The sequence below is a fragment of the Somniosus microcephalus genome, chromosome 8 (assembly GCF_052327205.1).
Source record: "Somniosus microcephalus isolate GS21.2 chromosome 8, FLI_Smic_1.0, whole genome shotgun sequence".
Lineage (NCBI taxonomy): Eukaryota > Metazoa > Chordata > Chondrichthyes > Squaliformes > Somniosidae > Somniosus > Somniosus microcephalus.
The window spans coordinates 136,535,895-136,562,919 of NC_140994.1; positions in this window are offsets into that span (position 1 = coordinate 136,535,895).

Sequence of the window (27,025 nt, forward strand, 5' to 3'; positions counted from 1 at the left end):
GTCGGACGGCGAGGTAGAGACCGAGAAGCTCACGATCAAAGGTACTGTACTTCTGCTCGTTGGTGCGGAGCTGCCGGCTGAAGAAGGCGAGCGGCTGCCAGGCGCCGTTGACCCACTGTTCATGGACGGCGCCGACCGCATAGTCCGAGGCGTCGGTGGTGAGAGCGATCGGCGCATCGGGCAACGGATGCGCCAGCATGGTCGCATTAGCCAGGGCCCTTTTCGTGCCCGTGAAAGAATTGGCCATCTCATCAGACCAATTGATGGCGAGTTTGTCGGGCTTGCCTTTGAGGGCCTCATAAAGGGACCGCATAAGCTGGGCTGCTCGGGGGACGAAACGATGGCAAAAGTTCACCATGCCCAAAAATTCCTGCAGGGCCTTAACAGTGAGGGGTCGCGGGAAGTCCATCACGGCCTCCACTTTCGATGGGAGTGGCACCGCCCCGTCCTTCGTGATGCGGTGCCCGAGAAAGTCGATTGAGGACAGCCCGAACTGGCACTTGGCCGGGTTGACGATTAGGCCGTGTTGGCTGAGTCGTTCGAAAAGAGTCCGGAGGTGGGACACATGTTCCATCCTGGAGGCGCTGGCGATGAGGATGTCGTCCAGGTATACAAACAGGAACGTCAGGTCCCGTAACACGGTGTCCATAAGGCGTTGAAAAGCCTATGCGGCGTTTTTGAGGCCAAATAGCATGCGGAGAAATTTGAATAGCCCAAACGGGGTGATCACCGCAGTTTTCAGGACGTCCTGCGGCCGGACGGGGACCTGGTGATAACCCCGGACGAGGTCCACTTTCGAGAACACCACTTTCCCAGCCAGGTGAGCGGAAAAGTCCTGGATATGTGGAATCGGATAGCAGTCGGGGGTCATCGCGTCATTGAGGCGCCGGCAGTCTCCGCACGGGTGCCACCCGCCGCCTGGTTTTAGGACGATGTGGAGGGGCGAAGCCCATGGACTGTTCGCCCGGCGGATGATGCCGAGGCGCTCCATGGTGTCAAACTCGGCTTTGGCAATGGCGAGTGTCCCCGGGTCGAGGCGCCGAGCACGGGCGTAGACGGGCGGACCGGTGGTCAAAATGTGATGTTCTACCCCGTGTTTGGTGGCGGCGGACGAGAACGTGGGTTTCATAATGTCCGGGAACTGGGCGAGGAGGCGGGAAAACTCGTCGGAGGCCAAGAGTGCACTGGACAACTGCGTCGTGCAGGGAACATGGGAGCGAGCTGAAGGTTTCCGCGTTGATGAGACATCAGTTCTTGACATCCACCAAAAGGCCATTGGCGCAGAGGAATCAGCGCCGAGAAGGGGGGTGGACACTTTTGCTGTGACAAAGTCCCAGGTGAACCGTCGCCCGCCAAAACAAAGCGCCACATTCCGTTTCCCGAAGGTGCAGATAGAACTGCCATTGGCAGCTTCGAGGACGGGGCCGTGGTTCCCCCCTTGAATGTCTATGGTTGACGCGGGCAGGACACTCACCTGGGCGCCTGTGTCGCAAAGGAAACGATGTCCAGTGTCGGTGTCTGTAATAAACAACAAACTGCCTGAACGGCCAACAGCCATGGCAGCCGACGAGTGGTCTTTAGTTTGCTTCGACGCGGGAAAACTGCATGGGGGCCGGCACTTCCTGGCTTTGGGGCCAAACTGCGCATGGTAGAAGCAGAGGCTTGAGGGTTGCCGCCGTTGGGCTGTATCAGTGGGGGCAGGGCTCCACGTGGCCGTGCAGTACTGTTGCCCGGCGGAGAAAAATTTGTCGGCCTCCTTGGCCAGGTCGCGGAAATCGGTAGTGGAAGATTTGGCTAATGCCGACCGTACCTGACCTGGCAGCTGTTGGAGGAACAGTTCCTTGAAGAGGAGGCACGGCGTGTGTGTGCCCAGAAGGGCCAGCATGTGGTCCATCAGCTCCGAGGGCTTGGAGTCACCCAGCCCGGGTAGAGAGTGAAGCCGGCGTGCACATTTGGCTTCGGTGGGTCCGAAAGTTCGTAAGAGGTGCGCCTTCAGCGTTTCGTATTTGTTGAGCTCCGGGGGGTTTTCGAGCAGGTTCACGACTCTGGCTGCGGTGGAGCTGCCGAGAGTAGAGACGACGTAGTAGTCCCTCGTGTCGTCCGCGGTGAAGTCCCGGATTGCAAATTGAGCCTCGGCCTGGGCAAACCAAGCGGCAGCCTGTTATTCCCAAAACTTGGGTAATTTGATGGAAATGGCATTCGTCGCCATTTCAGATGAGGTCTTTGGAATCGTCCAAAAGAGCAGCGGGGTCACCAATGTTGGAGTCGACAGAAATCAACAGGCTGAGACTTTTCTTTAAGCAAAAACAAAACGTGTCTTATTTAATCAATCTCCACGAGGTCTGAAGGCTCAGTCCCGTGCAGGGGCTATGATGTCATCATGCAACCGACGTCATGATGTCATCACGTTCCCGACGCTCTTAAAGGGACCCTGCGCCAATAACCCAACTCAGCATGTACATATCACAACATTGCTATACAAAGTGAATTGTGTTTAGGTACATATAACAGCATTGGCTATACATTGTGTTATTGTCCCTATGTGGTCTCTGTAGTGTATGTGCCTTTAAGAGCCCCATGTGTACTGTAATGCCGGTAATGGCCACTCGGGCTATATAAGCCTGTATATTGTGTTGTATCAGTTAGTTCCCCTCCAGACTTTGTTTAGTAAACACCTATGAAACCAACTCCTATCTTCAGTGTCTCTATCAACACACAAACACAACAGTGGCAACGAATTGGAAACGGACTTACCTGCAATTCGGCAGCACCTCAAGGACATCGATTCCTCTGGCGTCCAAAGTTGAAGAAAAATCAAGAAAAAGAAGAAGCTGTGGTTTCACCAGCTAGCCAAGCTGGTGGCAGGTACTGCAATAATCCTTCCTGGGCGTCGGGCTGGGGCTCCAGCGGCTGGCTCTACAGCTGGGCCAAGCAGCGAAAGCGGAGGCAAGCAGTAACAGACGGGGAGGGAGCATGCGGGAGACGGCCGGCGCCGCAAGCAGGTCGGCGTTCAGACATAGAGAGAGAGTCCGGCGGGAACGAGTCTCCAACTGTAAATAAATAAATAAAAAGAATGGAAACCGCGGGAAACAGCGTTGTCATCGGCAGCAGCGGCGGGGAAGCGCGGGAAGCGCCATATCTTTTCTGCAGAAAAGAAAGAAAAGCGCGGGAAGCGCCATTTTATTTCTAGGATGCCTAAGTCTGGCAATATTGATGCTTTTGATAACGAGATAGAGGATTGGACCACATATGTGGAAAGAGTGGAGGTATATTGCACCGCAAATGGAATAGAAGATGAAAAAAAAGCTTCAGTACTGCTAAATCTAATGGGCGCAAAGACATACGGGCTGTTACGAAATGTAATCACTCCAGCCAAACCAAAGGACAAGAATTTTAAAGAAATTGTTGATACCCTACAGGAGCACTTAAACCCAACACTGCTGCTGATAGCGGAACGATTCAAATTCTTCAAGAGAAATCAACACAAGAATGAAAGTAACGCTGATTACCTCACCGAATTAAGAAAGCTATCAAAACACTGCCAATTTGGGGCAGGACTAGCAGATTATCTTCGAGACAAATTCGTCTGTGGTCTCTTAAGTGAAGGAACACAGAAAAGGCTGCTTTCTGAAAAAGATTTAACACTGGACAAGGCTTTCAGTATGGCTGTATCATACGAAGCAGCCGCAAGAGGAGCTGCAGAGATACAACAAAAGACACAGGACTTCGGCACCCATGAAATGACACAGGGTTTTGAGAGATGTTATCGCTGCGGCAGATCCACCCATGACCAGAGGGACTGCTGGTTCAAGGACAAAGCATGCAGGCAAAGCGGAAAGATTGGACACATTGCACGGGTATGCCGATCTGGACAAAAAAAATCCACAGACACGGAAAAAAAAATCAAAAAAGAAAAGTACAGAAAGGTACAAATGATGACGGACAGTAGCTCCGAAGACCAGAAGAGCGATAGCGACTCCGAAAACAAGAGACTAAGCTGTCTCAAATTACATAATGTAATTGCCAAAGATGATTATCAGACCATTTGGGTTACCCTCACGATAGCAGGTTCCCCAGTTAAAATGGAGCTCGATACAGGATCAGCTCTGACCGTCATAAATCGACGGGATTACGAGCGGCTATTTCTGCATATACCTTTAAAAGACACATCCATTATCTTGAAAACATATACGGGGCAGAAAGTATACCCCAAAGGAAAAATAAGGGTGCCTGTTGTATACAACGGCAAGGAAATACAAAAGTTGTATTTTTACATTCTACAAGATGGTGGTCCACCACTGTTGGGACGTGAATGGATCAGGAAAATACGTTTAGACTGGCACTCCATTCAGGCACTGACGGTGACCAGTAAGAAAAAAAACGATGATGACGTCATACCTGAACGATTAAAAGATATCTTGGCCAACGCCAAAGAAGTGTTTCAAGAGAAACTAGGAACCTTGAAAGGCATCACCGCCTCAATAAAAGTGGAAGATGCAGCAATTCCCAAGTTTTTTAAGGCAAGACCGGTGCCATACGCAATTCGTCCAGCAGTCGAGGCAGAGCTGGAGAATTTGGAAAAGGCAGGCATATTATCCAAAATAGATTGGAGCGAGTGGGCAACACCCATCGTTCCAGTCATGAAGAAAGCATTGAATAATGATAAATCTGAAGAACAGAGAAAAATTTGCATCTGTGGAGACTTCAAGGTGACTGTAAACCCAGTCCTTCACACGGTACAGTATCCTCTTCCGAGGATAGAAGATATTTTCGCCTCACTATCCGGAGGGAAACGTTTCACCAAAATTGACTTGGCACAGGCATATCTACAGATGGAGGTTGAAGAGGCCTCTAAAAAATATCTCACGATAAATACACACAAAGGTCTGTACCAGTACAATCGACTGGTTTTCGGAGTAGCATCCGCTCCAGCTATCTGGCAAAGAGCTATGGAGCAAGTCCTCCAAGGGATTCCGGGGACTCAATGCTACCTAGACGACATCCTGGTAACAGGAGAAAACAACGAGCACCTTGCCAATTTGGAGCAGGTACTCACTAGGCTGAGAGAACGGGGCCGACGAGCAAATCGCCCCAAGTGCGAATTTTTCCAAAATCAAATATCATATTGTGGCCACATAATTAATAAGGAAGGGTTGCATAAGTCACCTGAAAAAATTGAAGCAGCCATAAAAGCCCCAGCACCTGAAAATGTTTCACAATTAAGGTCGTTCCTGGGATTAATAAATTACTATCATAAATTTTTACCGAACTTATCAACTCTTCTACACCCTCTTAATGAACTGCTACAAACAGGAGTAATTTGGAAATGGAGCAAAGACTGTAAACGTGCCTTCCATAAATGAAAAGACTTAATCACGTCCAAAGAAGTTTTGGCTCATTACAACCCATCACTGCCAATCAGACTGGCGTGCGATGCATCCCCTTACGGCGTAGGAGCAGTATTATCGCATAAATTCCCTGATGGCTCGGAACGGCCGATAGCTTTTGCGTCACGCTCATTGAACTCAGCTGAGCGTAACTATGCCCAAATCGACAGGGAAGCACTCAGCCTGGTATGGGGAGTGAAGAAATTCAACCATTACCTACATGGACAAAAATTTACCTTGTTGACTGACCATCAACCCCTCATCTCCATATTCAACCCTAAAAGGGTGTTCCCATTATGACAGCGCAAAGGCTACAGAGGTGGTCCCTTTTTCTAGGGGCACACCAATACAACATAGAATACAAAGGATCAAAACAGCATGGGAATGCTGACGGGTTATCGCGCCTATCGTTGCCAATGGTAGAAGAAGCACCTACCGTAGACCCAGTGGAGATTTTCCACTCTACCATAGTCGAATGTCTACCAGTAACAAATTCTGCCATTGAAAGGGAAACTAGAAATTACCCGACTCTCTCACGAGTCTACGATTTAACAGGGAAGGGATGGCCAGCACATGGCGAACCACTGTTGCCAGCATTCTCACAAAGAAGAGAACAGCTGTCAGTGTGCCGAGGAACCTTGATGTGTGGATCCAGAGTGGTGATTCCACCCAAACTCCAGGATAAAGTTCTAAAGGAACTTCACGAGGGGCATCTGGGTGGAGTGAAAATGAAGAACCTAGCCAGGGCGTTTGTATGGTGGCCAGGTATCGATGGAGACATCGAAGAAATGACCAAGAGCTGCCTAGGATGCCAGAAGGTCCAAAACGCTCCACCCCAAGCCCCTCTACATCCATGGGAGTGGCCCTCATCTCCCTGGCAAAGGGTACACATCGACTTTACTGGTCCATTTATGGACTCAATGTTCTTAATCGCGGTTGATGCACACTCCAAGTGGCCGGAGGTAATAAAGATGTCCTCCACCACCACGGAAAAAACCATCACAGTATTAAGGACCATATTTGCCAGGAATGGGCTGCCGGAACAGATCTGTTCTGATAATGGACCGCAATTTGTGTCCGAAGAATTCAGGAAGTTCTTAAAAAACAATGGGGTTAAGCACTACACGTCCGCCCCATACCATCCCGCCACCAATGGATTGGCTGAAAGGTTTGTCCAGACCTTCAAGAAGGCCATAAAGGCCATGGGTAATGAAGACATAAAACTTCAGCACAAGGTGGATAACTTCTTGTTCGCATACAGGAATGCAACACATATGGTTACAAACCAAACTCCCGCCATGATGTTCTTCAATCGAAGCCTAAAATGCCGGCTGGATTTGATCAAGCCCAACATCAGAAGGGACGTGGAGAACTGGCAATTTCAAGGCATGAATGAAAGGCCAACTAGAACCTTCCAGATAGGTCAACAAGTTTTGGCCCGGGACTACCGTACCGAGAAATGGCAGCCTGGAACTATCTGCACACGACTAGGACCGCTGATGTATACCGTGGACATCGGAGAAAGCATAATAAGGCGCCATGCTGACCAAATCATAGAGTCATCCGAAAAGGGACAACCTACACCACAACTCTATACGCCTAACGATGAAGTAGAGATACCCATATCTACCTGCGATCCGGTGATACTGGAACCCGATGAACCCGACACTGGCATTCAAGCCGAATCAGCCTTGCCAAAAGAACCTACTACACCACCAGAAACTACTACACCACCGAGGCGTTATCCGGACCGAGTCAGGAAGCCTCCAGAGAGACTGACTTATAATTGATTAACTGCAGCAAATGTGTAGATTATTGTTCTTGTAACATGTTAATTAATGATTACTTAAAATATTATGTACTGGTTGTCTAAAAGGGGAGGAATTGTGGTGTATGTGCCTTTAAGAGCCCCCTGTGTACTGTAATGCTGGTAATGGCCACTCGGGTTATATAAGCCTGTATATTGTCTTGTATCTGTTAGTTCACCTCCAGACTTTGTTCAGTAAACACCTGTGAAACCAACTCCTGCCTTCCGTGTCTCTATCAACACACAGACACAACAGTCTCCGCCACAGGTCCACATAACTAGCTGAGAGATCAGCACTGCCCAGGGTACAAAGCTGTGTCAAAATAAGTTTTAGTAACTGCCAATTCAAGCTACAGGTGGGCAAATTATGGGCAGGTTACAGGTGGGAACAGTGAGCTAAGAATATTCTCAGTTAGCTTGATAATGGCGAGACTGTGACTAGCTATATTCTTGAAGAAGCTTGAGAATGAAGCATCAATACCCACATTCTCAACCTATTCCCAAACTATCCAACCATTTTGGACAAAGGAAAAACAATCCTGTTGCAAAATTTAGGTCTTAGATATTCTCTTGGATACAACTGTGCTGATCACTCCTGTAAGGAGTCTGAGTATCTTGTGTTTAGGAGTGTGCCCCTACAACCTGAATTTAACTATACGATGGTGTAACTCAGTGGGCGTAACAACAGGACTGCATGTGATCTCAACTAGATATTGGCCCGGGGCTGGATTTTAAGGTGAAAGGCAGGTTGGGGGCTGGGGGGGGGGGGGCGGGACGCCGAGGCGATGGCGAATCCCGACTTTAAAGGCAGGGCCTGATTTGCATGCGAGGCCTCAGTTTCCCACCCACAGTCAGCCAGATTGAGAGGCTGGCTGGCTGTGGGCGAGTAGGCCTGTGGCACCAGGCTGCACAGAGTAGGGAGGGAGGGCTCATGTGGGGCCCGGTGCTGGCCTCCAGAGGATGGTGGGGTGGGGGATAAGATTGGGAACATTGTGGGACCGGGAGCGATGTGGGGGGGTGGGGGGGGTGGGAAGATGATGGGGGACATCATGGGACCGCGAATCATCGTTTTACGAAGTGTGTAAAACCCGACCAGATGCAGTTAAAAACAAAATGGAGGTTAAAGAAGAGGTTTCCAGCCTCATAGTAATATTTAAATTGACGTCCCGTCTCCTGTCAGCGGTTTAACTGCCCGCCCCATCCTGCTTCCCATCCCTCCTCTATTAAAGCTGGAAGTGGGTGGGTTGAAGGCGGGTTCCGGTCGGGTGTACTGGTCTCGCTAGATGTACTCCTATCCAGTTATCCAGTCAGCTAAACACTCATTCAAATAACTCCTCGAGAAACAGGGTGCAGTTTTGAAGCTTTACTTGAATAAAATTGTGAAACTGTAAACAAAGACAAAGTATGTTTTGTACACAGAGCTGAGTACTGTACATTAGATGTTACATAAGATACAAACATGTTTATGAAAACAGAATAGGCTAACTGTATAAGTAAATAGCACTGAAGCTAAACCTTGGTAGCTAACAGCTAATAAACTTCTTATGGACAAAGTATTGTCAAAATACTACACCGACAAGGTTGTTATCATATTACTAAACAAGGATACTCACAGACATTGCATCTTGCCTAGCGTATAAGGAAGGATGGAGGAGGATGGCTGCCTCATGTGGGCTTTGTTCACAACTCAGCAAAACACTCCCTGGAATACTACTTACGGGACAGACAGGAAGAAGGTCAAATAACACACTGCTATACAATAACTACCACTAGAGGGTGCTACCTGCATGTAATAAGTCCAGAACACTCCCTGTCTGGGGTCGCTAACGACCGCACATAATCCTAACTCTACTTGTCACTGGAGTCCTCTGGCGACAAAAGAAGGACCACCTCAGAGACAGGCCGAGAGAAGACCTTTGCTGTTCCTTCTTTGATGACTGCGATATGCGTCCCCCAACTCTGAGAAGTCCGTCGGTGTCGACGATAGGATGCAGCTTCCATAGATTGCTGTGAGGGGGTAGGTTGTGTTCTGCTGCTATGCATTTCAACTCTTCTGAGTAACACTTGTGTTGGACGCTCTTCATCACAAGGATTTTGGCTCCCTTGAGCTCCTCTTCAGAGGGACTCTTACGACAGACGTGCCACCCATGGCAGCTACTCTCTTGCGTAGGCTGGGAGAAGGTATGAGCTATGTGGGTTAGGTGTGCTACTGTCTTTATGAGAGTGTTCCATTTGGAGAAACGCTCGAAGCGTTTGGTGCTCATCAGGTCCTTAGAGATTTGAGTAACGTTCGCTGTGACTTGTGGGCGTATCTCGGAGTCAGAAACAGGGTTGAGGAGGTCGACATGGCGCTGTAAGAATAGCTGACGTGTCCCTACGGGGAGTAAGCATTCCATTGTACTAGTTACATATTAGTTACATATGGCAAATAAAATTGAATTGGAATTGGATTGAATGACTCATTGAGTTCAGAGGACTGCAGGGACGGATCCTGAAGAAAAGCAGGTCCTGACAGCCATGTCGTGCTGCTGAGAAGGGACGCTGTTACAGATCTAGACCCATGGACAGCTGGGTTCAGGTCTGTGGGGACGTACCTCCACTGGTCGGGGGATGTGAACTGTCGGATACGTTGGACCCTGTTGTTCACGTAGACGTAGAACCGTCTAGTTTGGTTATAGATAAGAACATAAGAACATAAGAAATAGGAGCAGGAGTAGGCCAATCGGCCCCTCGAGCCTGCTCCGCCATTCAATAAGATCATGGCTGATCTGATCCTAACCGCCAATCCACTATCACAGAACCATCTCCTGAATCTAACCGAATTAGACACACAAAATAGGAGCAGGATCAGGCTACACGGCCCCTGGGCCCGCTCCGCTACCCACAGGGCCATGACCGATCCGAACCTAGACTCATGTCCAAATTCCTGCCCGCTCCCCGTAACCCTTAATTCCCTTTACTTCTAGGAAACTGTCTATTTCTGTTTTAAATTTATGTAATGATGTAGCTTCTACAGCTTTTTGGGGCAGCATATTCCATGGACCTACCACCCTCTGAGTGAAGTAGTTCCTCCTCATCTCAGTTTTGAAAGAGCAGCCCCTTATTCTAAGACTATGCCCCCTAGTTCTAGTTTCACCCATCATCGGGAACATCTTCCCCGCATCCACCCGATCCGACCCCTTCACAATCTTATATGTTTCAATAAGATCGCCTCTCATTCTTCTGAACTCCAATGAGTAGAGTCCCAATCTACTCAACCTCTCCTCATATGTCCATCCCCTCATCCCCGGGATTAACCGAGTGAACCTTCTTTGTACTGACTCGAGAGCAAGTATGTCCTTTCTTAAGTATGGACACCAAAACTGTACGCAGTCGTCCAGGTGCGGCCTCACCAATACCTTGTACAACTGAAGCAATACCTCCCTATTTTTATATTCTATCCCCCTAGCAATGAAAGCCAACATTCCATTGGCCTTCTTAATCACTTGCTGCACCTGCATACTAACCTTTTGAGTTTCGTGCACCAGGACCCCCAGATCCCTTTGTACTTCAGTACTTTCCAGTTTCTTGTCATTAAGATAAGATGTATCCTAGCACCACTTTGCTGTCTGTATAATACTTGATGCTGTCGAACTTCAGATCCATCTCCTCCACTATGAACTCTGCAATCTCAACTGCTAATACTGCTGTGCACAGTTCCAATCTGGGTATGGTGAGCTCTGGCTGGGGTGCCAGCTTGGCCTTTCCAAAGACGAAGCCAACTTTGCTTTGTCCGTCTTGAGTGGTGACCTTCAGATAAGCCACACCTGCAATGGCCTTAGCGGATGCGTCTGCAAAGACACAATGCTCCTTGAATTGGACATTTGAGGGAGAGAAGGACGTATAGGAGCAAGGTATTTGGATCTCCTGTAAGTCTTGAAGTGAGTCTCTCCATCTGTTCCACTCTGCTTCCATCTCTTCAGGGAGGGGTGAATCCCACTCTTCAGCGCGTGTGGAGAGTTCCCTGAGGAGCAGCCTGCCTTGTATGGTGACAGGGGCTAAGAAGCTGAGAGGGTCGTATAGGCTATTGACTGTAGCGAGCACTCCTCTACCTGTGAAGGGTTTCTTGTCATCTAAGGCTTGGAACATGAACGTGTCTGTTGCTATGTTCCAAGACACTCCTAGGCTACGCTGTAGGGGGAGGTCATCAGTGAAGATGTCTAGATCCTTGACATCCTTAGCACGATCTTCAGAGGGGAACGCCTCCATCACTGCTGGTCTGTTAGAGGCTATCTTGTGTAGCCTGAGGTTGGATAGTGCAAGTAGATCCTGAGCTCATCCAAGGGTACTGATGGCCTCTGCTTCGGTCGGGAATGACTTCAGTGCATCGTTGACGTAGAACTCTCGTTCGATGAACCCTCTCACATCATCTTTTTCCTTGGCAGCCCTCCTTAGTCCGTATATGGCGACAGCAGGGGATGGGCTATTGCCGAAGACATGGACACACATTCTGTAGTCCACAATGTCTCTGCTGGGGTCATTGTTGCGATACCACAGGAAGCAGAAGAAGTCTCTGTGGTCTTCTCTCACCACAAAGCAGTGAAACATGTGCTGGATATTGGCAGTGATGGTGATGGGCTCTTTCCTTAATCTCATGAGTACCCCCAAGAGGCTGTTATTGAGATCGGGCCCTGTGAGGAGTACATCGTTGAGAGAGACTCCCTGATATGGTGCACTGGAGTCAAACACCAGGCGGATCTGTTCCGGCTTTTTGGGGTGATAGATGCCGAAGGAGGGGAGGTACCAACACTCTTGGCCTTCCTGGAGTGGAGGAGCTAGCTCTGCATGATCGTTGACAAGCATTTTCTTGACAAACTCTAGGAAGTGTGCTTTCATCTTTGGCTTCTTCTCTAGTGTGCAACGGAGTGAGTTAAGACGATTATAGGCATACTCCCTGTTGTTCGGCAGCCGTCGTCTGGGGTTCTGGAAGGGTAAGGGTGCAACCCAGCTATTAGAGCTGTCACGAGAGACCTCATTGTCCATAATCTGGAGGAATCTCATGTCGTCGATCGATGGAGCAAGTTTGTGGTCATTGGCGGTGCGACAGAAGACTGACTGACCCGGGTTCTCTCCAGTGAGCATCATCTGTGTGCTGTCTGCGGAGATCAGCGCTGGGGAGTTCTGAGGCGGGGCCGTATGACTGAACATCTCTGTCACTCGGATCTGACTACTGCATGGGGTAAGGTAGCTTGGACGACCATTCTCCAAGATGGAAGTCTTGAGTGTGCTCACTTGAGATGGCTTGTGAGCACCCCTGAGGCACACGTCTCCAACAATGACCCAGCCGAGATCTGGCCTTTGGGCGAAAGGGGCGTCATGTGGACCGTTGATCTGTTTCCTTACCTTATGTACCCTCAGGATGTCCCTGCCCAACAACAGGAGTATGTCTGCGTCTGGATCAAGAGGTGGGATCTCGTCTGCAATGCGTCTCAGATGACTGTGGTGATGAACTGCATTCGGAGTGGGCATCTCAGAACAGTTGTCGGGGACTTGATTACATTCGATCAGTGTAGGAAGGGGGAGACTAATCTTCCCGTCTGCTGACTCAACAACATAACCGCAGGCCCTCCTGCCGGCTGTCTCTGAAAGTCCAGCACACGTCTTCAGCGTGTAAGGCGACGGACTTCCTTTGACCTTGAAGATGCCGAAGAACTCGGATCTTGCTAGAGAACGGTTGCTTTGTTCGTCTAGTATGGCATACATCTTTTCAGATTCCTGGCGACATCCTACAGGGTACACATTAACGAGGCATATCTTGGAGCATGCTCTTGCGCTCACTCCTTCTCCACACACCTCGGTGCACTTGGATGAAATCTCCGGATAGGCGGCTCCCTCTCTCTCCCCGCCATGCTCTGAGGTGGGAGGAGACGACTCTGACTTCCAAGGAGCTGGGCCTGGGTGGCGTGCTGAAATGTGCCGATCACTTTCACATTCTGTGCATTTTGCATCTACCTTGCAGTTCTTGGCGAGATGGTTCGTGGAGGAGCAGCACTTGAAACATATAGAGTTCTCTTTGAGGTACTGTTTGCGGTCTTCCAGGGACTTCTCTCTGAAGCCTCTGCACTTCTTTAATGGATGGGGCTTGTTGTGGATGGGGCATTGTTTGCTCATATCCTCAGATTTCTCCTGATCCCTTGCGTTCTTGGTTGAAGACACTTGCGTTTTGTGGACAGATATTGGTGTCTTTCCATGTCTGTCAAACTTGTCTCTTCTGGCAAGTGCTGTGTGGGAGGAGAAGAAGTTGAAGCTGGGGTCTGTCCTGGCTTTGGCTTCTCTATGGATGAAGTTGGCAAACACAGAGAATGGAGGGAAGGTAATGTTGTGCTTTAGCTTGAACCTTGACCTGAATGATGTCCACTTCTCCTGCAGATTGAATGGAAGCTTCTCAACGATGGGGCTTACCCCTCTGGAAGTGTCTAAGTACGATAGGCCAGGTAGGTAGCCATCCTGCTTTGCAGCTTCGAGTTCCGACAGCAGATCTCCAAGGTCGCGGAGCTTCTGGGGTTCCTTATTTGTCAACTTCGGAAAGTTCTCCAACCTGGCAAAGAGAGCCCTTTCAATGGCTTCAGGCGAGCCGTAGCTTTCTTCCAGCCTCGCCCAAGCCATCATCAACCCAGCTGGCGGATGTCTCACATTGACTGCTTTTATCCTGTGTGCCTGTCCGGCGGACTCTGGGCCGAGCCATTTGATAAGGAGGTCGAACTCTTCTCCTGCCGACAGGTCTAAGCCCAATATGGCACCATGGAAGGAGGACTTCCAGGCCCAATAGTTCTCTGGTTTAATCATCAAACGTGGTTAACCCTGTAGTCACCAGCTGGCTGCGTGCAAGGTATTTGGCAAGGTCGTAGGTGGTGGGGCCTGTGCCATGGTCACCTTGAGTAGGGGCTTTGCTGGGGGTCTCAAGGAAACAAGAGGGGGTTTGTTGCTGACTTTCTCTCTTCAGCGCTCCATTCCTCTGCATGGTGTCCTCTGTTTTGCAGGGGAGGATCCTGTGACTTGGGGCACGCAGTCCATTTTGAACTTGGTTGGTGACATAGGGCATGTTATATGGTGTGCTTGAGTCTGCAGAGATGTGTGGGTCTTCATCTCTCTCTCTCGTAAACTGTGCGTCAGCTTGGTCGCTCACATAGTCTGTGGTGTGCTGTAGTCGACTCTGAAGTGGAACGGGAATTGGAACTTTGCTAGCTGACTCAAGACCAGCTTCCATTAAAAGTGCCTCCCATATTTGTGCCTCAGCCAATACAACATCTCTCTCTTTTTCTTCCTGCAGAGCGTCTAATGTGGCTTGGAGACGGGCCCGTTCAACTTTTATTTCCATTTCTTTCTTGTCATACACTGCTTCCGCATTGGCCCGTGCTCTGCCGATGGCCATACTAACCCTAGAACCAGCTGATGACCGTGAACCGGCTGATGACCTAGAACCAGCTGATGATCTGTAGTAACGAGAGCTTATAGACAGATTGTCACATTCTTCAGTTTCATCTAACTGTTTAAGGTCTTCTACTTGCTGAGTAGCGTTTTCGGTATTACCTCCTGCCATGATGATGTGAGGTAAGTGTGGTGTACAAGGTAAAGGCTTAAGCTGGCTGTGTCGTAATGGCTTAATCTGCGCCTAGATGATGGCCACTTAACTCGTGAGTCCTTGCTGCTCCACGTGGAGGATCTCCTCTCTTCACGGCTAGCCATATTGCTGTCTTTTCACTGTACTGGTCTCGCTAGATGTACTCCTATCCAGTTATCCAGTCAGCTAAACACTCATTCAAATAACTCCTCGAGAAACAGGGTGCGGTTTTGAAGCTTTACCTGAATAAAATTGTGAAACTGTAAACAAAGACAAAGTATGTTTTGTACACAGAGCTGAGTACTATACATTAGATGTTACATAAGATACAAACATGTTTATGAAAACAGAATAGGCTAACTGTATAAGTAAATAGCACTGAAGCTAAACCTCGGTAGCTAACAGCTAATAAACTTCTTATGGACAAAGTATTGTCAAAATACTACACCGACAAGGTTGTTATCATATTACTAAACAAGGATAATCACAGACATTGCATCTTGCCTAGCGTATAAGGAAGGATGGAGGAGGATGACTGCCTCATGTGGGCTTTGTTCACAACTCAGCAAAACACTCCCTGGAATACTACTTCCGGGGCAGACAGGAAGAAGGTCAAATAACAAACTGCTATACAATAACTACCACTAGAGGGTGCTACCAGCATGTAATAAGCCCAGAACATCGGGAATCTGATATTTAACAATTTAACTAACCCCATACTCCAAAACTCACCCATTTTTTGGGGGTTAAAATCCCCCCACCAATCTTTTCGAAGGTTGACCAAAACATTTGGTGAGACGAGGCTAGATATGAATGGTTAAGCTGCTTTATTTCACAGACAGCAAGTGATCATGGAGAGTAAAAGTGAAAATAAATTCAATTTATGAAACTGAAACTCACTTCTCTCCTTGTAAAATGGCAAAATATATTAAACCACACACCCTGTCCTGTTCTTAGGCTGATCTGCTTGTTTTTGACACACTTTTCTTTCTCGCCAACTTCTAATGCGAAACCTGAATACCTACCTTTTTACCTTCGAGTTCTGCACCCTTGCCTGTGTCTCTCATTCTTTTCTTCAAAACCGTCCTGCCTGCCCCCCAGGAAGCAAAAAGGTGGTGCCTCTGACACCTCTCCTATTGGTCATTTGCCAGTCGGCCTGTCAATAGAACTGGCTACCTCTCTTACTCCCTCAGGATGTGGGTTTAAATGAAAAATCTCCTGCTGTTCTCAAAATGGGGGCCATCCTGACCAGTGGGCCTGGGATGTGACAATTGACCCTTAGTGTACCAGTTTGAGCTGTGACATTTCACAAACTGGCCCATCTGCTTTCAATACACATCTCCAATACCTGTAGAATGTCACTTTAAAAAAAAACCTGTAAATTCATTTTGTTTAAAACACACTTAAACATAACCCAACCCAAAATCTTTTCTGTGAAGTAGAAGTTATCAAATCCCAAAACATGACGAGTTCCAATCTCATCTATACCAAATACCTCACAAGAATGATCAGGATAAAAACAGCCGAAGTGCTGTGTGGAAACCAATTGTAGCTACGAATGCTGCTTGAGGCTGAGAGGTAATTGATACGCATATTGTTTGTTCCACTGTCTGTTATTGATCATTCCAAAAACAGAATTGTTACAATAATGTTTAGTGATGATTTATTGGGAAGAGAGGAGGGTTTAGTCCAGAGGTAAAATCGGTATACAAGTATGGATTGGAAGCTAAAGCAAAATGTTGTATTGATTGAAGTAATTTCCTTGATTAAACTCTTCTACTTCTTACTTCTCTTGGGACTATTATACTTTATTTCCTAGAAGTTGTTTGAAGTTTAAACATTAAGCCTGTCTCTGTTGACGTGTGGACTTATTGCAATTCACTTCCATCAGCAATCAACATCCAGCAAATATTTCAAAATATAATTAAGGTGCAACTTTGTTTTTTATGTGCTTTTCTTATGCTGCATTTGACTGTTTCTAACTTTTAGTACATTAATAAAGTGAAATAAATGGTTGGAATTAAATGAATGGCAAAAACTAATCTAGACACCCAAGATGAGTCATAACCTTTACCTTGCTGAGTACCCACCACACCTCCAATCCTACATCGTCCCCATCACAAGAACTGCCTATTTCCACCTCCGTAACATCGCCTGCCTCTGCCCCTATTTCAACTCATCTGCTGATAAAATCCATAACCATGCCTTTGTTGCCTCCAGACTTGACTATTCCAATGTTTTCCGGCCATCCACTACCCTCCATCAGCTTCAGCTTATCCAAATCTCTGCTACCAATATGCTTACCCAATGCCAGCTGACCTACATTGGCTCCAGCCCCCCTACGCCTCAAATTTTAAATTCTCATCCTGCTGTTTAAGTCCCTTCATGACCACTCTTTCCCTATATCCATAACCTCCCCTACCTCCATAACTTCCCCTACAACCCTCCAAGAACTCTGTGTTCCTCCAACTCTGTCCTCCTGTGCATCCTTCGCTCCCTTTGACCATTGATGGCCTGCCTTCAGCTGTCTGGGCCTAATTTTATTTTATTCATTCATGGGATGTGGGTGTTGCTGGCAAAGCCAGCATTTATTGCCCATCCCTAATTGTCCTTGAGAAGGTGGTGGTGAACAGCCTTCTTGAACCACTGCAGTCCGTGTGGTGAAAGTGCTCCCAAAGTGCTGTTAGGTAGGTAGTTCCAGGATTTTGACCCAGCGACGATGAAGGGTCGGCGATATATTTCCAAGTCAGGATGGTGTGTGACTTGAAGGGGAACTTGGAGGTGGCAGTGTTCCCATGCACCTGCTGCCCTTGTCCTCCTAGGCAGTAGAGATTACAGGTTTGGGAAGTGCTGCTGAAGAAGCCTTGGCGAGTTGCTACAGTGCATCTTGTAGATGGTACACACTGCAGCCACGGTACGCCAGTGCTGGAGGGTGTGAATGAAAGAAAGACTTACATTTATACAGCGCCTTCCATGACCTCCGGACATCTCAAAGCGCTTTACAGCCAATTAAGTACTTTTGGAGTGTAGTCACTGTTGTAATGTGGAAAACACGGCAGCCAATTTGCACACAGCAAGCTTCCACAAATAGCAATGTGATAATGACCAGACTCTATTTTTGTTATGTTGATTGAGGGATAAATATTGGCCAGGACAACGGGGATAACTTCCCTGCTCTTCTTTGAAATAGTGCCATGGGATCTTTTACGTCCACCTGAGAGAGCAGACGGGCCTCGGTTTAACGTCTAATCCGAAAGACGGCACCTCCAACGGTGCAACACTCCCTCAGCATTGCACTGGAGTACCAGCCTAGCTTTATATGCTCAAGTCCCTGAAGTGGGGCTTGAACCTACAACCTTCTGACTCAGAGACGAGTGTGCTGCCCACTGAGCCACAGCTGATGTTAAAGTGGTGGATGGGGTACCAATCAAGCGGGTTGCTTTGTCCTGGATAGTGTCGAGCTGCTTTAGTGTTGTTGGAGCTGCACTCATCCAGGCAAGTGGAGAGTCTGGCGTGTGCATTTGTAGATGGTTGAAAGACTTTGGGGAGTCAGGAGGTAAGTCACTCGCCACAGAATACCCAGCCTCTGACCTGCTCTTGTTACTACAGTATTTATGTGACTGGTCCAGTTAAGTTTCTGGTCAATGGTGACCCTCCAGGATGTTGATGGTGGGGGATTTGATGATGGTAATGCCGTTGAATGTCAAGGGGAGGTGGTTAGACTTTCTCTTGTTGGAGATGGTCATTGTGTGTTGCGAATGTTACTTACCACTTTTCAGCCCAAGCCTGAATGTTGTCCAGGTCTTGTTGCATGCGGACACGGACTGCTTCATTATCTGAGGAGTTGTGAATGGAATGGAATTGTCTTCCAAAACCTCTCTGCCACTCACTCACCAGTGTAAATGCACAATAAAATAAGTAAACAATCTAACAGGTTATCTGATCATTTACCTCATTGCTGTTTGTGGGACTTTGCTGTGTGAAAATTTGGCTGCCGCATTTGCCTACATTACAAAAGTGACTACACTTAAAAGTATTTCATTGTCTGCAAAGTGATTTGGGACATCCTGAGGTCGTGAAAGGTGCTATATAAATGCAAATTCCATTTTTCCTATCTTTCTCTCTGTCTTTCCTCTATCTGTCTTTCCTGTATCTGTTTTTTTCCTCTTTCTATCTTGTCTGTCTTTCTGTCTTGTATAAATACCTGCTCTGGTTGCTAGCTGGCTCTGCAGTTAATTACTTTCTACAGGACCTCCTAGTCACTTGTGCCTCGATACACATGAATGCCTTCAACAACAACAACCTGCATTTATATAGCACCTTCAGCATAGTAAAATGTTCTAAGACACTTCACAAGAGCGTTATCAAACAAAATTTGACACTAATCCACATTAAGGATATATTAGGACAGGTGACCAAAAGCTTGTTCATAGAGGTATGTTTTAAGGGGCATCGTAAAGGAGAGAGAGGTAGAGAGGTAAAGAGGCTGAGAGGTTGTGGGTGAATTCCAGGCCTTTGGGCCTAGACAGCTAAAGGTACAGCTGCCTATGGTGGAGCGATTAAAGTCGGAGATGTGCAAGATGCCAGAATTTGAGGAGCGCAGAGATCTCGGAGGGTTGTAGCCCGAAGGAGGCTACAGACTTAAGGAGGGGCGAGGCTGTGGAGGGATTTGAAATCAAGGATGCGAATTTTAAAGTCTCTGAATGGTTACTTAGTATTGAATCCCTCTAACAATTCCAACAGCTCACGCATTTCCCAGAATAATACACTGCAGGGTTATGTAATCTCATTATTGTGTTTGGAAATAAAGTTCATTTTTCATTAAGATGGTGTTCTTTTACGATCCAAAAATAATATTTAGAGAATGGCCCGCAACTTTCAGAGCAGAATACTGTTCTCGGTCAGTGTGCATAATCAGAATTGTCTGGTGCAAGGACTAAGGAACACAAACAAAAAAGGTCTATAGAACTGCATGCTTAATAACTTTCCATTTTGCTTCATAGAATCATAGAATCCTGCAGGTTAGAGCATCCCAAGTGCACATCCAAGTACTTTTTAAATGTGGTTAGGGTTCCTGCCTCTACCACCCTTTCAGGCAGTGAGTTCCAGACCCCCACAACCCTCTGGGTGAAGAAATTTCCCCTCAAATCCCCTCTAAACCTTCCCCCAATTACTTTAAATCTGTGCCCCCTGGTTATTGGCCCCTCTGCTAAGGGAAATAGGTCCTTTCTATCCACTTTATCCATGCCCCTCATAATTTTATACACATCAATAAAGTCTCCCCTCAGCCTCCTCTTTTCCAAGGAAAACAGACCCAGCCTATCCAGTCTTTCCTCATAGCTAAGATTCTCTACTCCCAGCAACATCCTTGTAAATCTCCTCTGTAGCCTCTCTCATGCAATCACATCTTTCCTGTAATGTGGTGACCAGAACTGCATGCAGTACTCTAGCTGAGGCCCAACTAGTGTTTTATACAGTTGAAGCTCTTGTATTCTATGCCACAGCTAATAAAGGCAAGCATTCCGTATGCCTTCTTAACCACCTTATCTGCTTGGCCTGCTACATTCAGGGATCTGTGGACATGCACTCCAAGGTCCCTTTGTTCCTCTACACTACTCAGTGTCCTACCATTTAATGTATATTCCCTTTCCTTGTTAGCCCTCCCCAAATGCATTAACTCACACTTCTCCGGATTGAATTTCATTTGCCACTGTTCTGCCCACCTGACCAATTTATTGATATCTTCCTGCAGTCTACAGCTTCCTTCTTCAGAATCAACCACACAGCTGATTTTAGTATCATTTGCAAACTTCTTAATCATACCCCATATATTTAAGTCAAGATCGTTGATATATACCACAAAAAGCAAGGGTCTTGTACTGAGCCCTGCGGAACCCCACTGGAAGCAGCCTTCCAGTCACAAAAACACCCATCAACCATTACCCTCTGCTTCCTGTCTCCGAATCGGTTTTGAATCCAACTTGACACTTTGCCCTGGATTTCATGGGCTTTTAAGTTCATGACCAGTCTGCCATATGCTTTTCTCCCTTTTTAAACAAGGGTACCACATTAGCAGTCCTCCAGTCCCCTGGCCCCACACCTGAAGCCAGAGGAGATTGAAAAATGATGGTCAGGGCCTCTGCTATTTCTTCTTTTGCTTTGCTTAACAGCCTGGGATACATTTCATCCGGGCCTGGGGATTTATCCACTTTTAAAGCTGCTAAACCCCTTAATACTTCCTCACTCACTATGTTTATTTCATCTAATATTTCACACTCCTCCCCCGCCCATAGCAATGTCTGCTTCACCCCTCTCCTTTGTGAAAACAGATGCAAAGTATTCATTAAGAACCCTACCAACGTCTCCCGCCTCCACACACAGATTACCCTCATGATCTCTAATAGACCCTACCCTTTCTTTAGTTATCCTCTTACTCTTAATATATTTATAAATCATCTTTGGGTTTTCCTTGATTTTACTTGCCAAGAATTTTTCATGCTCTCTCTTTGCTTTCCTAATGTCATTTTTAATTGTACCCCTGCACTTTCTGTACGCCTCTAAAGATTCTGGAGTATTTAGCCCTTGGAATCTGTCATATGCCTCCCTTTTTTTCCTTATCCTACCCTGTATGTCTCTAGACATCCAGGGGGCTCTAGATTTGTTAGTCCCACCTTTTTTCTTTAAACGCACATATTTGGTCTGAACCCTCCAGATCTCCTCCTTGAATGCCTCCCACTGCTCTGACACTGATTTACCTTCAAGTAGCTGTTTCCAGTCCACTATGGCTAAATCCCCTCTGAGCTTAGCAAAATTTGCTTTTCCCCAATTTAGAATTTTTATTCCTGGTCTATCCTTGTCCTTTTCCATAACTACCTTAAATCTAACAGAATTATGGTCACTAGCACCAAAATGCTCCCCCACTGATACTCCTTCTACCTGCCCAGCTTCATTCCCTAAAACTAAGTCCAGAACCACCCCTTCCCTTGTTGGGCTTGCTACATACTGGCTAAAATAGTTCTCCTGGATGCATTTTAGGAATTCCGCACCTTCTATACCCTTCACGCTAATTTTATCCCAGTTAATATTGGGGTAGTTGAAATCCCCTACTATTGCTGCCCTATAGTTTTTGCACTTCTCAGAAATTTGTCTACATATTTGTTTTTCTATCTCCCTCTCACTGTTTGGGGGTCTGTAGTACACTCCCAGCAGTGTGATCGCCCATTTTTGTTTTTCAATTCGACCCATATGGCCTCGTTTGATGATCCCTCCAACATATCATCCCTCCTCACAGCTGTAATAGTTTCTTTAATCAATACCGCGACCGCCCCTCCCTTTTTAACTCCCTGTCTATCCCGTCTGAAAATCCTGTAGCCAGGAATGTGGAGCTGCCGTACCTGCCCCTCTTTCAGCCACATCTCTGTAATAGCTATAATATCATAGTCCCAAGTATCTACCTGTGCCCTCAGCTCATCTGCCTTGTTCGCTATGCTCCTTTTACTGAAGTATATACCATTTAGTACAGGCAAACCTTCTTGTTGTCTACTATCTAGCCCTTTATTCCTCTGTCCTTCCAATTTACTTTATACATTTTTGTTTTCCAATTCCAGTTTTTCTTCCCTCCCTATTGACTCTATACTTAGGTTCCCATTCCCCTGCCAAGCTAGTTTAAACCCTCCCCAACAGCACTAGCTAACCCTCCCGCGAGGATATTGGTCCCGTTCCCATTGGCTTGTACAGGTCCCAGCTCCCCCAGAAATGGTTCCAATTCCTCAGGAATCTAAAGCCCTCCCTCCTACACCATCTCTCCAGCCACGCATTCATCTGCTCTATCTTCCTATTTCTGTACTCACTAGCACGTGGCACTGGTAGTCCTTCCTTCTTCTTAGGCAATCCCTCGGAACCGAGGATGACTTGCTTCCACATTAAAAATGAGTTCTCAGGTGACTGATGAGTCCAATGCGGGACCAGGTGGGGCAGACGGTGGTTGAAGGGGCGGGTGGGTGGGGTGCTTGGGTTGACGTGCGCTCCTTGCGCTGCCTGTGCTTGGCTTCCACTTGCTCCCAGCGGAGAGACTTGAGGTGTTCGGTGCCTTCCCGGATGCTTCTCCTCCACTTTGTGCGGTCTTGGGCCAGGGATTCCCAGGTGTCAGTGGGGATGTTACACTTTTTCAAGGAGGCTTTGAGGGTGTCCTTGAAGCATTTCCTCTGCCCACCTGGGGCTCTCTTGCCATGCCAGAGCTCCAAGTAGAGCGCTTGTTTTGGGAGTCTTGTATCGGGCATGCGGACAATGTGACCCGTCCATCGGAGCTGATTGAGCGTGGTCAAAGTTTCGATGCTGGGGATGTTGGCCTGAGCAAGAACACTGACGTTGGTGCGCCTATCCTGCCAATGGATTTGCAGGATCTTGTGGAGGCAGCGTTGGTGGTACCTCTCCAGTGCTTTGAGGTGCCTGCTGTACATGGTCCATGTCTCTGAGGCATACAGCAGGGCGGGTATCACTGCTGCTCTGTAGACCATGAGCTTAGTGCCGGGTTTGAGGTCCTGGTCTTCAAACACTCTCTTCCTCAGGCGACCAAAGGCTGCACTGGCACACTGAAGGTGGTGTTGGGCTTTGTCGTCCACGTCTGCCCTTGTTGACAGTAGGCTCCCGAGGTATGGCAAGTGGTCCACGTTGTCCAAGGCCTTGTTGTAATCCGGAGATGACAACCTTTGAGGTCCTGCCGTTTAACTTTTTTCCTAGCTCCCTAAACTCTGCCTGCAGGACCTCATCCCTCTTCCTACCTATGTCATTGGTACCAATATGGACCATGACCTCTGGCTGTTCACCCTCCCCCCTCAGAATGCCCTGCAGCCGTTCAGTGGCATCCTTAACCCTGGAACCAGGGAGACAACATACCAACCTGGAGTCACGTCTGCGGCCGCAGAAACGCCTGTCTGCTCCCCTAACTATTGAATCCCCTATCAGTATTGCTCTCCCTCTCCTCTTCCCCCCTGCCTGTGCAGCTGAGCCTTCCATGGTGCTGTGGACTTGGCTCTGGCTGCACTTCCCAGAGGAACCATCGCCCTCACCAGCACTCAACACCGATTGCTGGTTGGTGAGCAAGATGGGCTCAGGGGACTCCTGCACTACCTGCCTGGTCCTCCTCTTCTGCCTGACGGTCACTCATTCCCTCTCTGCCTGCACACTCTTAAGCTGCGGGGTGACCACCTCCCGAAACGTGCTCTCCACACAGCTCTCAGCTTCACGGATGCATAGCATTGACTGCAGCTGCCGCTCAAGCTCCGTAACCCGGTGCTCGAGCTGCTGTAGCTGGTGACACTTCCCGCACATGTGGTCATCCAGACCACGGGAGGTGTCCAGGACTTCCCACATGGCACAGGATATGCATTCCACAGGTGTGAGCTGCCCTGCCATACCTCTAATTAACCTCTAATTTACTAACCTAGCTGGAATAAACGTAAAAACTTTAAGAAAGCCAAGTAAAAACACTTACTAGATACTCACCAATCAGCTCCATCCCCTTGTGCCGACGTCACTTTTGACTTCTGAGGTCACTCTGAAAATTCTGCCAGTGCTGAGTTGGTACCGCCGCTGCCGCCTCGCCGCTCCTCCCAGGTCCGCACAGCTACTGCTGCTGCTGCTGTGGGACCTACCTGCACCTCAGGCTCTCTTTATACCGCTGCTGCTGCCTCGCCGCTCCTCCCAGGTCAAATATCTAGCATTTGTAGTTTTCCTCATTAGTTATTTTCATATCTGTAGTGTATGTACCTTTAAGGGGAGAACTATCTTTTACAGCTCCTGTATACTGTAGTACCGGCAGTGACCACACCTGTATATAAACCCTGAGTAGGGATCTGTACGTTAGTTTTTAGAGTAACCCTCATCCAGTAAATACCTGTTGATTGTTCCTGCAGTCTCGTGTCTGGTTATTGAAGAACACACTACATCAAAAATACACGGATCTAACAGTGGCGACGAGGCAGATTCGAACCTACCTGCAACTCTGCATTACCTCCCAGGGATTCGCTCCTGGAGAACAGTGGAAGAAAGTTGAGGTCAGAAGCTCGGGCGTCGACCACGAGCAACCGCCCAGTCATCCAGCAGAGATTGAGCATCGCAGGGGAGGCTGTTGAGAGCTGGGCTTGGTTCTCCAGTCATGGTGGTCCAGCGAAATGGGCTGGCAACAGGTATAGCGCAGACCCTTCCCGGACAGCGGCGTCTAGAGCTGACCGACGGCACAGAAAAGGCCGAGCAGCGTCGACGGGAGAAGAGAGAGGGTAGAGCGCACAGGGCGCAGCCGGTGTTCAGGACCGAGCGGCGTCGACGGGAGTTAAGAGAGGGTAGAGCGCACAGGGCGCAGCCAGAGTTCAGGAACGAACGGCATCGACGGGAGAAGAGAGAGAGGCGCGAAAGAAAACACGCAGAGCGCAGCCGGTGTTCAAGGGACGAGCAGCGTCAGCGGGGAAGAAAGGGAAATGCCATTTTGAGCCGCAGTGGAGAAGAAGGGAAGCGCGGGAAAACGCCATTTTGAGCCGCAGCGGAGAAGAAGGGAGAGCGCGGGAAAACGCCGTTTTGAGCCGCAGCAGAGAAGGGAAGTGCGGAAAAACACCATTTTGAGCCAGTCTAACCACACCCAGGGATGCCGAAGAGTGGCAGTATCACAGTGTTCGACAATGAAGTCGAAGATTGGACGACATATGTCGAACGCATAGAAGTGTACTGCAAGGCGAATGAAGTGCCAGATGAGAGGAAAGCGCTGGTATTGTTGAAATCCATGGGTGCAAAAGCGTATGGCTTACTGCGAAACCTAGTAACCCCAGAGAAGCCAGTGGACAAGGATTTTGGAAACATAGTGTCAACCCTACAGAACCACTTAAACCCCACACCGCTGCTGATAGCAGAAAGATTTAAGTTTCACAAAAGGAACCAGCATAAAGATGAAAGTAATGCTGAGTATTGAACAGAACTGCGTAAGCTATCGAAACACTGCCAGTTTGGAGCGGGACTGGCAGATACCTTAAGGGACAAGTTTGTGTGTGGGCTTCAAAGTGGAGGAACCCAGAAACAGCTTTTATCTGAAAAGTACCTTACGCTGGAAAAGGCTTTCAGCATGGCAGTATCACACGAAGCAGCCGCACGGGGCACTGCAGAGATACAATGGAGAATGCAAGAATATGGCACAAATGAAATGTCATACGGAGCAGTGAAGTGCTATCGCTGCAGCAGAACAACACACGACCATAATGATTGCTGGTTTAAGGACAAAGTGTGCAGACAGTGTGGAAAAGTAGGACACATAGCAAGAGTCTGCAGGTCGGGAAAGAAAACCAGCAGCAAGAAATCTCCACAGGAGAGGTACGAGGCGGTACATAAGGTGATGGAGAGTAGTTCAGACGAACAGAAAAGTGATACAGACTCCAGAAGCAAGGAGCTGGGTTGTCTGAAACTACATAAGGTGATCCAAATGGAGGATTATCAAACTATCTGGGTCACGCTCAAGATAGCTGGAGTCCAAGTGAAAATGGAATTGGACACAGGATCAGCCCTAACAGTCATAAACCGAAGGGACTACAAGCGGCTATTCTCACATATAACCTTGAGAGATACACAGATTGTCTTGAAGATGTACACGGGGCAAAAATTCTACCCCAAAGGAAAAGTAAGGGTGAACGTTGTAGATAACGGTAAGGAAACACCAAAAATGGACCTATATGTATTGCCAGATGGAGGAGCACCACTACTAGGATGTGAATGGATCCAGAAGATACAGCTAGATTGGCATTCCATACAAGCACTGACTGTAGATGCCAAAAAGGATGACGACGCCACACCTGGTCGACTGTCAAAAATGCTAACTGATGCACAAGAAGTGTTCCAGGAGGGACTTGGAACACTAAAAGGCATAACAGCGATGATCAAAATAGAGGAAAATGCAAGCCCAAAGTGCTTTAAGGCCAGACCGGTGCCTTATGCGATCCGCCCAGCCGTCGAAGCAGAGCTGGAAAGTTTGGAACATTCAGGAGTACTGTCCAAAGTGGACTGGAGCGAGTGGGCCACACCCATCGTTCCTGTAATGAAGAAGTCGTTGAGTAATATGCCTGGGGAACCAAAGAAATTTCGCATCTGTGGGGACTTTAAGGTGACAGTGAACCCAATCCTTCACACGGTACAATATCCACTTCCGCGGATTGAAGATATTTTCGCCTCGCTATCTGGAGGGAAATGCTTCAC